The 15363-nt window shown below is 43.5% G+C and overlaps 1 non-coding gene across 1 annotated transcript; it reads right to left on the bottom strand.

The window, feature by feature from the left end:
* Window positions 1–380: 380 nt before the first annotated feature.
* LOC122028340 lies at window positions 381–487 on the bottom strand. The gene has a single exon (XR_006124742.1). It is a non-coding gene; the product is annotated as a small nucleolar RNA R71 (small nucleolar RNA).
* Window positions 488–15363: the final 14876 nt, after the last annotated feature.

Below are 15363 nucleotides of genomic sequence, written 5' to 3'. Positions count from 1 at the left end.
GCAACAACAACTATGGCCAACATTTAGAAAAAAATCATTAAAGGATTGCACTACCCCTAGCGCTAGAGGACTAAGGTCTAACATCATGAGACCTCCGATCAATGCCAACAAGTTTGAGCTAAAGCTGACATTCATACACCTGGTCCAACATAATCAATTTGGAGGCACACCCGTAGAAGACCTAAGATATATTTGGAGGTATTATGCAACTTTAAAATATAACAGTGTCATTGCATATGAAATTAAGTTGCTCCTCTTCCCTTTCTTGCTGAGGGATAAGGGGAAAGCTTGACTCCATTCACTTCAGTCGGATAACATCACTATGTGAAATTAATGCGAACAAAGTTCCTCGACAAATATTTCCCTCCAAGCAAGACAATACACTTGAGACACCTCATCACAAGCTTTATGTAAAATGATGGAGAATCCTTATTCGAGCATGAGACAAATTCAAAGGACTCTTGCAACAATGCCCACATCATGGATTTGAAAAGCTATTGATCATCCATAATTTCTACAAAGATATCTCTTATGCGAAAAAGGTATCCTTAGATCCCGTAGTAGGTGGAGCACTAATGAATAAGATACTGGACGAAGTTGAAGAGATTATAGGAAGTGTAGCTCTGAATCACCATCAATGGATGACTGAATGAGGTAACCCCATGAAGACAACAGGTATGATGTAAATACCCTTGATCTAATTGTAGCAAAAATGGATGCACTCACCAAAAGGTTTGACTCTTTCAATGTTAATATGGTAAACGTATCTAATGCATCTTGTGAGATTTGTGGTTTAATAGGACATGTGGTGGATGGTTGTCAACTTGGAGTTACTTCTACACAGGGAGTCCAATTGAGTAAGTTGACACCATCAACAATTTCAACAAGAGGCAAAGCAATTCCAACTCAAACACATACAACTCTAGTTGGAGGAACCATCAAAACCTCTATTATATGAGCGATCAAGATCAAGGAGGATAAAACAACTTTGGGCAATCATCAGAATTTCAACAAGCACCACCAAAGTCCAAATTGAAGAACATGCTTGAAGGTTACATTGCAACGTAAACCTAACAAAACAAGTTGTTCAAACAGTGGTTTGCACACTAACAAAACGAGCTCTAAACTACTGAAGAGGCCATCAAACAACTCACGGGTAAAGTTGTTGTTCTTGTAAACTGCTCTAAAATGATTGAGACTTGGATTGAACCGATCGCTAATTCGGCGCCCAAAATTTTCAGGAGATTTCTAGGACAACCTAAGACAAACCCCATTGAGCATTGCAATCTTATCACTTTAAGGAGTGATAGATCTTTGGCAGAACCACATGCACACAAGGAAGGCGAAGATGGTGGGCTAAACCAAAAGGATGGAGCAACTCAGAGTTCACTAGATGAAGAGGATACCCCTAAAGATTCCAAGAAGAAAATTGAAGAACCTAGCTCAAAAGCTCTAATGAGGACCTACAATACACCAGTACCTTTTTCTCAGAGATTAGCCAAAGCAAAGGATGATGAGAAATTTGAAAATTTTCTAGAGATGCTCAAGACACTTTGTGTGAACATACCCCTATTTGATGCTTTGCAACAAATACTACAATTTGTAAAGTTCATGAAGGGCATTCTTTCGCACTAGATAAAAGTAGGAGACTATGAGATAATGCTCTGATGGAGGAGTGCAGTGTGCTAATTCAGAACAAATTGCCTCCAAATTTCAAAGAACTAGGAAGCCTTTCAATCCCATGCATGATCGGTAAGATCAAGAAAAGTAAAACTTTTTGTGACCTTGGCACAAGCGTAAGTCTCATGTCTTCTTCAATTTGTAAGAAACTAAAGTTAAGAGATTTAAAGATAACAACCATAACCCTACAACTCACTAACCACTCCCTTAGATTCCATTGGGTATTCTAAAGGATGTGCTGGTAAAAGTAGAAAAGTTTATAGTTCCTACTTATTTTGTTATTTTTTATATAGATAAAGATCCTAAAATCCCTATCATATTAGGGAGACCTTTCATAGCTACCGTCAAGGTATTAATTGATGTGAAAAATTATAAGCTATCCTTGACGGTAGGCGAAGATAAGATTGAATTTAACTTATCCAAGGCCATTAACCTTTTGCTTGCAAAGAATATATGTTATTGGGTTGATAGCAACCAAAAGAAGAGAATGCCTCGCAAACACATCACGGATGTGTTGGTGCAATCGACCTCCAGAGTTTGACGTTTTCTGATAATACATTTAATAGAGTTTAGTCGGGTCAAGGTTGACCATATGGTTAGCAAGAGTGAGAAGTCTACCAAGTGACTAGCCCTAACTAGAGGTTAGGCAAGTGAGAAGTCCTAACTGGAGGTTTGAGAAGTCTAACAAGTGACTAATCCTAATTAGAGGTTAGGCAAGGAAAAGTCCTAACTGACAGTTAGGTAAGTAAGAAGTTCTAATTGAAAGTTAGGCAAGGAAAAACCCTAGGGGGAGGTAACCCTTGATAATAAGAAGTCTTAGAGGAGTGAACTCTATAAAAGTGTGGCCGTAGTTGGCTGGACCAACGAATCTTAAATACTGCTAACACTGTTTTACTTTACTATTTTATATATATTGTGCTAATTTAGTATTGTAGAAAATTCTTAGTCGATCAAATTGATCAAAGATTAAGCAGGACCAAAAAAAGTTTAAATATGTCTGGAGGGTCGGATGTTTAACGGGTAAGTTGAAATAAGTTCCTAAAGTGGAGTGGGGAGGTCGTGTCTTAGCTGAGGAAAACCTTAGTTGTTGATCCAACTGAAAAAAATAATGGAGGTTTCTATGTTGAGATCAAAACTGTCCTAATTGTCATATTCATGCATCTTTACTATCTACTGTCTAACTCTATTTTGCAGGACTACTATTATTATTGTACTGTGCCAACTTTATTTTATAAATAAACAAAGTTCAAGGTTGACTGATGGTTTAGTTGACTGATCGTGTGGATCAGTCAACCGATTCGACCAACGTGGCAAAGATTAGATCATGACAGTGCAAAAATAGTAGACAACTTGTTCCATTTATGGATAAGTTGATAGTCAACCGAATAATAAAAGAAAATAAAAAAATAGATTGAATCACACAGGAAAGGAATATTCAGGATTCCATTGATAGATCAATGAGATCAGTCGATCGAACCAAGTGATTTGCGAGATCGAGCGGATTATATCAGAACAGACAAGGAAGGAATCAAAGTTTAGTCGACGGATAGATAGTTCCGTCGATAGAAAGGATCAGTCGACAGAACAGATTTTCAGTCTGCTGAACAGTGCCTATAAAAGAAGGCCTTGGGGTTCGAGCTGACTAAGAACTCTCTCTATAATCATTCTCGTCTAAGTTACTGTTCGTGCAAGTTACTGCTACTATGATGCCAAAAGGCTCTCCAATAATCTACATTCAATCTTTAATACTTTATTATTGATATACTTTTATTATTGATTGAATTCTTATAAGGAGATAGTAGTATTGTTACCATCCTCCTATTTTCATCTATATGATTCTGCTTCTTCGAAAGAACTATATTAGATTGTCTATCAAAAGTGATTTTAGATTGTTGGCTTTAGAATAGTAGTCGTTGGACTATGAACCAAGTAAAAAAGGACTTGTTTTTTTGTGTGTCTATTTTTATTTATTTCGCTGCTACTTTCATTTGAGTTTTATGCAAAACAAAGAAAAAGTTTTAAATGATTGAGATTCACACCCCCTCCTTCTCTCGACTCCTACAATCCTATAGGATGAACCATTAGAACCTAGAAACGGTGAAGGAGAGCTAAATAATAGAGCTAACAAGTACATCATTTTGACACGAGCAAGGATAAAACTTGGGCTTCTAGATGGAGATTTCCACAAGGGAGGGGCATACACACTCCTTAAGATAAAAGCTTTAAGTTAGAACTGATAGGGTTGAGCTTACGACCATAAACAAGTACTTCCTAGGAGGCAACATAAGTTTTTTCTTTTTAGTTATTTTGATTTTTTTTCCTTTTCATGTCATATTTTTAATTTGTGTTTAGTTTAATTTCAAGAGTCAAACAAATTCACAAGCTAGCTATAGTGAGAGAAACAAGCATGAATAAAAAAAAGTTCTCAAAAGGGAACAGGGTCTAGTTGTGCCCCTAGACACACCTGTGGCTGAAACTAGACACGGGAGTGTTGTCTCATAAAAGTAGACACGGCCTAGTCATTCCCTCAAGCAAGACCATCTCATGTGTCTGAGAGGGCTTTAAAACCCCTCTTTGGTTGTGTTCTCCCCCACTCTCTAGTCGTGCCTGCCTCCACTCTTCCTCAAATCCCCTTCGTCTTGCTCAAGCTGAGATTAAGGTATCCAAAACCCCCTCTAATCTTCTCAACTTTGATTTCTTCTTCTTCTTCCCTCTTCAAGAGACTTAATCTTGAATTTTCTCTTCTTCTTATTCAATAAACTCTAGATTTTTCCCCTCTCCTTTTCAATAAAGCAAGGAAGAGATCTTCTTCCTTGATTAATTTCCTCACGTCTTCTTTGATCCCAGCAATCAAGAGAAAGAATCTCTCTTCTCTTCCTCTTCTTTCTACTTGAGTACTCCCCTTCCTCCAACTCCAAGAGAAGAGTCATCCTTCTCTTTCACTTCCTCTTCTTCTATAACCCTACTCCCAATTTGAACTTTGCTTGTCCAATCTTTTTGTAGGAAGACAAGATGTCAAAACAACAAGACGTGGAGAAGGGTCAAGCAGCGATGACAAAGGAAAGGAGAAAGCTATGGCAAAATGTAAGGACAAGACATACGATGAGGGTAACAATAATTCTTACAACATTATATTTTGTAACAATGATCATAAGGCCTTGATATGATACTTTTACTAGACTTAAGATTGTGAACACCCAGTATATAGATGATCATGCTTTGGTGACTCTAGCAATCAAAGATGATGTTGATTGGATGATCAATAGAATAGGGTGGGACTATTTGATGAGTATGTAAGATTCCACCTATCCTAGAGTTACCCTCAAATTTTTTGAATTTTGTTGAAGCTAACATTTTGCAAGTTGAGGGATGTTTTGAAAGAGAAATTGCCTTTCAAATGTTTAATGAGGAATACAAATGGACTTTGGAGGAATTCAATTTGTGCCAAGAATTTCCAAGTGGGGAGAGAAAAGAATATAACGAAATTTTAAGGGCATTCCCTTTTGGAGAAAAATTACTGTCACTACAACATACAACCCTCTCGATCCAAAGCTTCGACCCTTCATAACCCTATTTTTTGATATCTCCACTGAATTATGACTCACACTATTTTTTATCATAGAGATAGCGATGGGGTGGTGCAATAGACTAAGTTGTTATTTCTTGGGGCTATGATTAATAATGCGAATTTTGAAACAGGGTCACATTTTATCCAGCATCTTGTCAAATTGGAAAAGCCTCGATGGGGAATATTGTATTTGATGGTTTAATCACACGCATTACTATGATCTTAGGATGTGATCTGCATGGACTCGAGGAATTTAAAGGTAGTTTGAGGATTGATCTGTAAGTTTTCTTAGCTATGAAAATGATTATTAAGGAGAGTGAGAGTTATTGTCTAGCTCTGAGAGGCCAGCTACACCTTCGACTACCCAATCTTGATGGCACCACCATCCAGCGCCAAGCTAATTGGCGCATGACCAATGTTGCATCGATCCCTGACCCCATTGAAATGGAGCTTCCTGATACCCCATCAACTAGACCCGACCCTACTAGACATTCTTTTGCTTTTGATGATTCTTTTGCAGGACACTCTAGATTTGACTTCTTAGATTTACGCACATCCATCAATTCCATCCAAGCCAAGCAGGATAAGCATAGACACTTCCAAGAGGAGTAGAGGCCCATCTCGGATGAGTGATACCACAACGTGCAGAACTTCCAGAGAGAGGATGATTTCAATACCCAGGTTAGTGAGTATTTCTGTACCGAGGTGAAACATTAACATAGTCAGGAGGAGCATTGGCGAAGAGCAAAGGAGTATCACCGCGAGATAGAGAGGGTCCGCTAGCAACTTGATAACATATACGATTGTCATGCTTATTTGAGTAACCTCCCTCGTTTCCCTCATTTTCCTCTTCCTTCATGGTAATTTTATTACCATTGAGGGCAATGCTAATTTGAAGTATGGGGGAGTTTTAGTTAGGTTTTCTTAGTTTTGATTAGTCTTTAACTTAATATTTGCTTAATTCACCATGTGTTTAGTTTTATTTTGTCACATCAGCATGTTTACCATGACATCATGCATTTATTTGCTTGTTCCTTATAGCACAACATTAGCATGATGAGCTTTATGTGTGTGTGAAAATCATACTCATATCTTTAGCGATTTGTTTTTTCCCCTATCTAAGGTAGCAAACATGAGCATTGTCAAGTCAGAAAATTTTGGTGTTGGCCTACTTGCTAGTATCTTTATACTGTTCTCACTTATACTTGATTTTGATAGTTGTTTATCTAAAAATAGTTTTGATTCATAGAGCTAAACTAGTACTTTTGTTTTCCTTAGTGGCCTCTCACTGTATTTTGGTTATTGGAGAAAAACTCAGATCATAGTATTCATTTGGAAAAATTAAAATTCAAAAAATTAGAGAAAAAATGTGTGTGAAGAAAGTTTTTTTTTTTTACAGTATGAAAAAAGGGATAGAAAATAGTTGTCGTAGGTGAAAATGGTATGATATTTCTTTAAGACCGAGTTAGGTTACTGGAGAAATTCCTATCAGTTTCTCTTGATACCGAGTACTCATTTGAGACTTTGCGTAGATATAACAACTTAAGAGGGATGAACCTTGTCTGTAGCAGGTAAGTGCCTATCATCGAAGATATTGAGAACACGATTAGATAACAATTTAACTAGGATTGGTAATTGAAACTTGAGAGTCGAGTCACATTACACTGTGCTCTTAGAAATTTCATGTCAGGCTACATTAAGATTATTTGTATGTCTTTGCTCACTAGTGAAACTATTAGATAGGATTTGATAAATTTGCTAGGGATTATGATGTATCATTCACGCACATAGGTTTAGATTGTAAGTTTTACTTGAGAACAAAAAAAAGTCCAAGTCTAGGGGTATTTAATGCGTGTGTTTCATGCATAGTTTTCGGTATTATTTTGCATGCATTTTATTTTATTAAATGAGCATATTTGGCATACATTCATTACCTTTACACTATTTTCATCCTTTTTACGAAAGTAGTCAAGACCTCTCAAGGGCACCATTGGCTATCACAAAACTTAATGGATTTAACTCCATTCGGCATCACAAAGTAAGTGATATCACCTAGAGGATCGGGTGCATCATGACAATAGTCTCCCTAAGAAAATAGTTACTCTAGTAGGTTACCTAGAAAAATATGCGTCACGTTTAGGCAGACACCCCTACCAACATCCTGGTACAGGTGTCAATTCGGATGGGTCTGAACCTGAATAAAACATGGAACCCCTAAATCCGAACAAGACCAACTAGAATCCGACATGAATAACACGATTAAAAATAATTTTTTTGCCATTTTTCCTATAATTTTTCTCTTTTATCTCAATATTTCATCATTATCATATTAATATTGATATTGATATACATAAATGCATCTTAATTTTAAATAAAATTTGATTTAATCTAAAAAACCAACTAAAATCTAAATTTAGGTCAACCTGGGTCAACCCTAGTCAACCTAGGTCAACTCGAATCCGATCCAAAAATCTCCAACCTGAAAACCTTCCAATCTGAATCCGACCTGAATTCAAAAACCCCCAACCCAAATTTTTTTTTTTTTCTGGTTAACTTGGGTTGAGTCATCGGGTCAGCTTCATTTTTGACACCTCTACACCCCAGTATCACTCCAAAAGAGGATTTTGGATACCTTAGGATAGACCACCTTCACATAATTAACGTAGAGGTAAAGGTATGAATTCCATTTAGGATGTTAGTAATCATTAAGACGAAACCAAAATCCTAGAATTGATCCCCATAACTAGTTTTTCCTTGACTTTCTTCCTTGTTTTCTTATTTCCTTTTCTTGTTTACACAATTCTTCTATGATCCTGTTGGGAAGCTGAGAAGACGAACCTGTCGGTGTGACGTGTCTGGAAGGTTGACCGTATCCCCATGACCCGGATGGTGATCTGTCTCCCGTGTTGACCAAGTCGTCCGATGTCTTCTGGTCAACAACACCTGCAACCAGTGACCGGGTTGCCCCGATCCCTGGTACCTCGATGCTCGAGGTGGGTCTCGCGCACAGATAAGCATCCATATAATAATAGGACAATAAAATAAGTACAAAATGAATACGACGACATACCCTGGCCCCGAGGGCGCCCTCGGATGGATGGGTGAGCTGATCAAGTCATCGCTCGACTCTGGATAGCAGATAAATATCCATTAGGTGGGTAGCTGGCACCGGTGGCTCGGATCCGAATGCGCTATGGATCCGCAGGACGACGCCCTGTCCGACTACAGCCTCGGCTCGCAGGCCGGAATACAATAACGGCACGAAGGCCGAACACACTCTCGGCTCGCAGGCCGGCACACGGCACGCAGGCCGGATAATATTAATAACAAACATAATAATGATGCAGATAACGTAACATAACGGCTCGGTGGCCGAAACTACATCGGCTCGCCAGCCGAACGCCCTCTCGACTCTAAAGCCGGCGTAGACAAATGGTATGAGCGGCATCAGCCGCTGGAGGGGGCTGCCCACTGCCGTAAGCAGCGGTCCACTACCGAAGGCAGCGATAATGGCTGCAAGAGGTGGAGGCGATGCCCACTAGGGGCGGCATCACTTGCTGGAGGGGGTGTCAACGACCCCTGGGCGTTATGGTACGTGCTGGCGGCGAAGCCCGCTGGTCGCAGTGCGTAGGGGTGACTGCGACGCGTGGAGGTGGCGGCAACCGGCGGCTGCTGCGACGACGCATGCTGGAGGAAACTTCGGGGGCGTCAAGAGGGCGTTAGGCAGCATGTCGGCTGGAGGCATCTGTCGGGAGGAGAAGGAGAGGGGAGGGAGATGGCTCGCCGGTGGCGAGGAAGAAACGGCCGCGGCTGTGCCTCCCTTGCATCGTGGTGGCGGCGAAGAAGCAAAGACACGAAGCGGCCGCTCGGTAGCGGCGTCGAGATGAGGAGAAGAGAAGAGGAGCGTCGACGACGAGGGAGAGGGAGGGAAGTTGGCCGGCGTCGGCGTCCTGCGCGAGGGGGCAGGCGGCGCCCCTTAAAACTCAAACTCCCCCCTTCCTGCCAGCACGATGAACAGTGCCTTTTAATACAACAAACCCTCAAAAAGCCAAAAGACCAAATTGCCCTTCCTCTTCCTTCTTATTCCCTCTTTACCCCTGCACTATCCGCATCACAAGCCTCCCCTTCAAGTCTAGTCGAAGGAGGCGCGAGTCTGACTGACTGGATAGTCTATCACAAAGCTGAATCACTCCCAATAATCGAGTCAAATCATTGGGTCGAACGAACGGTCGCGCGATACCAGTCGGACGACTATGAGAGTGCTGATCGAGCAGCACCAAGAATAGTCAACGGTCGATCGTAAAATACTGGCACGATAATCGAGTAAAGCTGAGTGGTCGATGCCTAACGGGCGCAGAGCCTTTGAGCTATCCCGACCCACGACCAGTGAGGACTCTTGTTCGTGACCATCGGCGATAGTTCGATATGTTCCGCGACTCGTGAAAACTGCTTGACCCCGAACGGGGGAGATAAATGCTCGTAAAGACTGCTCGACCCCGAACGGGGGAGATAGATGCTCGTGAAGGCGGCTCGACCCCGAACGGGGGAGATAGATTCTCGTGAAGACTGCTCAACCCCAAACGAGAGGGATAGAATATCTAAAACTAGTCCTAGACCAGTGACGAATGCTCGACCCCGAACGGGGGAGATAAAATATCCGAAGCTGGTCCGAGACCAGTGAAGAACGCTCGACCCCGAATAGGGGAGATAAAATGATAAAATATCCGAAGCTGGTCCGAGACCAATGAATAACGCTCGACCCCGAACGGGGGAGATAAAATATCTAAAACTGGTCCGAGACCAATGAATAACTCTCGACCTCGAACGGGGGAGATAAAATATCCGAAGCTGGTCCGAGACCAGTGAAGACCGCTCGACCCCGAACGGGGGAGATAAAATATCCGAAGCTGGTCTGAGACCAGTGAAGAACGCTCGACCTCGAACGGGGGAGATAAAATATTCGAAACTGGTCCGAGACCAATAAATAACTCTTGACCTCGAACAGGGGAGATAACATATTTGAAGCTGGTCCGAGACCAGTGAAGACCGCTCGACCCCGAACGGGGAAGATAGATGTCACTCGACCCCGAACAGGGAAGATAGAATATCCGAAGCTGGTCCGAGACCAGTGAATGCCGCTCGACCCCGAACGGGGGAGCTAGAAGATCCGATAAGCTGGTCCATGTAGCGGTCTTCAAGCCAGAGTTTTTATAGTCGCCGGTTCGACTCTAGAGTTTAACGTCGCCGCTCGACGGTCTTCAAGCCGGGGTTTTTATAGTCGTCGGTTTGACTCTAGAGTTTAACGTCGCCGCTCGACGGTCTTCAAGCTGGAGTTTTTATAGTCGCCGGTTCGACTCTAGAGTTTAACGTCGTCGCTCGACGGTCTTCAAGCCGGGGTTTTTATAGTCGTGGTTTGACTGTAGAGTTTAACGTCGCCGCTCGACGGTCTTCAAGCCGGGGTTTTTATAGTCGTCGGTTCGACTCTAGAGTTTAATGTCGCCGCTCGACGGTCTTCAAGCCGTGATTTTTATAGTCGCTGGTTCGACTCTAGAGTTTAACGTCGCCGCTCGACGGTCTTCAACAATGAGCTTACAGCTTAGATAATATACGCCCGGTCGATCGGCACGGGGTCTTCGACATCGAGCCGGTGGCTCGGATAATATGCTCCCAGTCGATCGGCACGGGGCCTTCGGCATCGAGCTCGTGGCTAGGATAATATACTCCCGGCCGATCGGCACGGGGCCTTCGGCATCGAACCCGTGGCTCGGATAATATATGCCCGGCCGATCGGCACGGGGTCTTTGGCATCGAGCTCGTGGCTCGGATAATATACGCCCGACCGATCGGCATGCGGTCTTCGGCATCGAGCTCGTGGCTCGGATAATATACGCCCGGCCGACCGACTCGGGGTCTTCGACATCGAGCCGATGGCTCGGATAATATACGGCTCGGATAATATACGCCCGGCCGACCGGCTCGGGGTCTTCGGCATCAAGCCGATGGTTCGGATAATATACGCCCGGCCGATCGGCACGGGGTCTTCGACATCGAGCCGATGGCTCGGATAATATACGCCCGGCCGATCGGCACGGGGTCTTCGGCATCGAGCTCGTGGCTCAGATAATATACGCCCGACCGACTGGCTCAAGCCCGTGGCTCTGATAATATACGCCCCGACCGACCTGGTCTTCGACATCGGCCGATGGCTCGGATAATATCTCTTCGGATAATATCGCCCCCGACCGGGGGTCTCATCGTCGCCGGCCGATCGGCACAGGGTCTTCGACATCGAGCCGATGGCTCGGATAATATACGCCCGGCCAATCGGCACGGGGTCTTCGACATCGAGCCGATGGCTCGGATAATATACGCCTGGCCGACCGGCTCAGGGTCTTCGACATCGAGCCGATGGCTCGGATAATATACGCCTGGCCGACCGGCTCGGGGTATTCGAAATCGAGCCGATGGCTCGGATAATATACGCCCGCCCGATCGGCTCGGGGTCTTCGACATCGAGCCGATGGCTTGGATAATATATGCCCGGCCGATCGACACGGGGTCTTCGGCATCAAGCCGATGGCTCGGATAATATACGCTCGGCCGATCGGCACGGAGTCTTCGACATCGAGCCCATGACTCGGATAATATACGCCCGGCCGATTGGCACGGGGTCTTCGACATCGAGTCGATGGCTCAGATAATATACGCTCGGCCGATCGGCCCGGGGTCTTTGACATCGAGCCGATGGCTCGGATAATATACGCCCGGCCGACCGACCCGGGGTCTTCGAAATTGAGCCGATGGCTCGGATAATATACGCCTGCCCGATCGGCACGGGGTCTTCGACATCAAGCCGATGGCTCGGATAATATACGCCCGACCGACCGGCTCGGGGTCTTCGACATCGAGCCAATGGCTCGGATAATATACACCCGGCTGACCGGCTCGGGGTCTTCGAAATCGAGCCGATGGCTCGGATAATATACGCTCGGCAGACCTGCACGGGTTCTTCGACATCGAGCCGATGGCTCGGATAATATACGCCCGGCCGATCGGCACGGGGTCTTCGACATCGAGCCGATGGCTCGGATAATATACACCAGGCCGATCGGCACCAGCGCGGGGGTCCTCGACCGAGGAACTAGGGAAAATCATATAACTGAAAGGGAGAAGATAATGCAAAAACTGACCGAGGTCATGAGGATGGTAGAATTTTCCGGCGTTGTCCATCTTCACGTTCCAGATCAGGTGCGTTCCCACAGACGACGCCAATTTGATCCTATCGGGAAGCTGAGAAGGGGAAGCTGAGAAGACGAACCTGTCGGTGTGACGTGTCTGGAAGGTTGACCGCATCCCCATGACCCGGATGGTGATCTGTCTCCCGTGTTGACCAAGTCGTCCGATGTCTTCTGGTCAACAACACCTGCAACCAGTGACCGGGTTGCCCCGATCCCTGGTACCTCGATGCTCGAGGTGGGTCCCGCGCATAGATAAGCATCCACATAATAATAGGACAATAAAATAAGTACAAAATAAATACGGCGACGTACCCTGGCCCCGGGGGGCACCCTCGGATGGATGGGTGAGCTGATCGAGTCATCGCTAGGTGGGTAGCTGGCTCCGGTGGCTCGGAGCCGAACGCGCTATGGATCCGCAGGACGACGCCCTGTCCGACTACAGCCTCGGCTCGCAGGCCGGAATACAATAACGGCACGAAGGCCGAACACACTCTCGGCTCGCAGGCCGGCACACGGCACGCAGGCCAGATAATATTAATAACAAACATAATAATGATGCAGATAACGTAACATAACGGCTCGGTGGCCGAAACTACATCGGCTCGCCAGCCGAACGCCCTCTCGACTCTAAAGCCGGCGTAGACAAATGGTATGAGCGGCGTCAGCCGCTGGAGGGGGCTGCCCACTGCCGTAAGCAGCGGTCCACTGCCGAAAGCAGCGACAATGGCTGCAAGAGGTGGAGGTGATGCCCACTATGGGTGGCATCACTTGCTGGAGGGGGCGTCAATGACCCCTGGGGGTTATGGTATGTGCTGGTGGCGAAGCCCGCTGGTCGCAGTGCGTAGGGGCGACTGCGATGCGTGGAAGCGGAGGCAACCGGTGGCTGCTGCGACGACGCATGCTGGAGGAAACTTCGGGGCGTCAAGAGGGCCTAAGGCAGCGTGTCAGCTGGAGGCATCTGTCGGGAGGAGAAGGAGAGGGGAGGGAGACGGCTCGCCGGTGGCGAGGAAGAAACGGCCGCGGCTGTGCCTCCCTTGCATCGTGGTGGCGGCGAAGAAGCAAAGACATGAAGCGGCCGCTCGGTAGCGGCGTCGAGATGAGGAGAAGAGAAGAGGAGCGTCGGCGACGAGGGAGAGGGAGGGAAGTTGGCCGGCGTCGGCGTCCTGCGCGAGGGGATTGGCGGCGCCCCTAAAACTTCAAACTCCCCCCTTCCTGCCAACACGATGAATAGTGCCTTTTAATACAACAAACCCTAAAAAGTCAAAGACCAAATTGCCCTTTCTCTTCCTCTTATTCCCTCTTTACCCCAGCACTACGCATCATTCTACTTTTGATTTAGATAGTCTGCTTCGCAATTTTACGAGTACTCAATTTACAATTCATATGAGATCGATGACAATAATACTGTACTTGCATCAGTAACCATATTATATAGATCATTATGTAAGCAAATGCATGGAATAGAAACAAGTTAAACCTGAGTTAGAAAATAAGTTAGTTAATTCTGGTTCAAATGAAGATTACAACAAAGTTAAGGATGAAAAATATAAATTTAAGAGAACAAGTAGAAAATCTTAAATTAGCTTTAGAAAAGTTTTATGCTGGATCTTGCAATCCGAACTTCTTGCAATCCGAACAAAATTTAGCTGACAAGAATTAATATTTAGAGGACTAAGATATAATTTTAGAAATCTTAAGGGATAAATTATAAAAACATTAAAAGTTTAATTCCTCAAAAATATTTGATAAATCCAATTTATTTTGGGTGCCAAGAACTTTGACCACTTAAGAGAAATCCTAGAAAAGTCAACCATAGAAAAGAATTTATTAAATGGTTATATGCATAATTGAAAATAATTTTTCTCTGGACTTTGTTTTTTTTTTTTTTCAAAATTATGTTTCTGTGAACATGTAATTAAAATTTCATGATTTTTCCATGTGTTAGAAATTTTTAAATAATTTTCTAAAGAAAAAACATGATTTATGGAATTTTAAATTTAATTCTCAAAAAATGAAATGAATTTTTCGTGCAAATCATTTTTCTTGAAAAATATGATAAGTTTTCTATCAGCTATCAAAATTGTATGATTTTTAGATGTTCAAAAATTTTCAAATAATTTTCTAAGTAAAATCATGAATATTAAAATTAGAAAATTAAAAAAAAACTTTCATGACAAATATTTTTCTGTGATAGTACTATTCATAGTGAGAGTTTTAATAATTTTCTAAAGGAATTCAGGTTTATTAAAATTAAAAAAAAATTAATTTACGATGAAAATTAATTGTGTGATAGAAAATAGTGGGCTCTATACCTGATAAATATTTCATATTTTTCTACTATATGGATAAATTTTACCAAATTTCTAAAAAGAGGGAGTAAATTTGTGTTTAGAGAACCCAATTTTGGTTGTTGTCTAAATGAGGCAGAAAAATTGAAAATAATGAAATTAGGGTTAAGCACTCTTTTATCAATTTTGTTTACTATTGATTTATCCTAAATTAATCTAATTTGACAAACAATAAAAAATGGGAGATTGTTAAAACCCAAGGGATTCGAACCACGATTGTTTTGATGTGTTGTCAAACTAGTCTAAGTTATATCTTGCTCATGTCACTAACTTGTGTGTCCAAATGTGCAAGAACTTAGAAGAACACATATGTACTAATGACTCAAGTTCTGGTGAAGTACAATGACAGGTTGTATGGGACACTCAAGGAATTAGAAAAGATGACGAACATCAGAGACGACGGACCTTGGCAAAAGATGCAAGCGAGCGTGAATGATGACATGGGAAGGGAGCCGACGGGCTCCTACATCTAAGGGACGAGAAGATGCTAAAGAGTACTCTAGTATCCGTGGAATGAGAAGCCAGGAGG

Source organism: Zingiber officinale, chromosome 10A, assembly GCF_018446385.1.
Source record: "Zingiber officinale cultivar Zhangliang chromosome 10A, Zo_v1.1, whole genome shotgun sequence".
Classification (NCBI taxonomy): Eukaryota; Viridiplantae; Streptophyta; class Magnoliopsida; order Zingiberales; family Zingiberaceae; genus Zingiber; species Zingiber officinale.
Note: the sequence above shows the minus strand (reverse complement) of the source record. Positions and strands in the feature narration are given on the sequence as shown.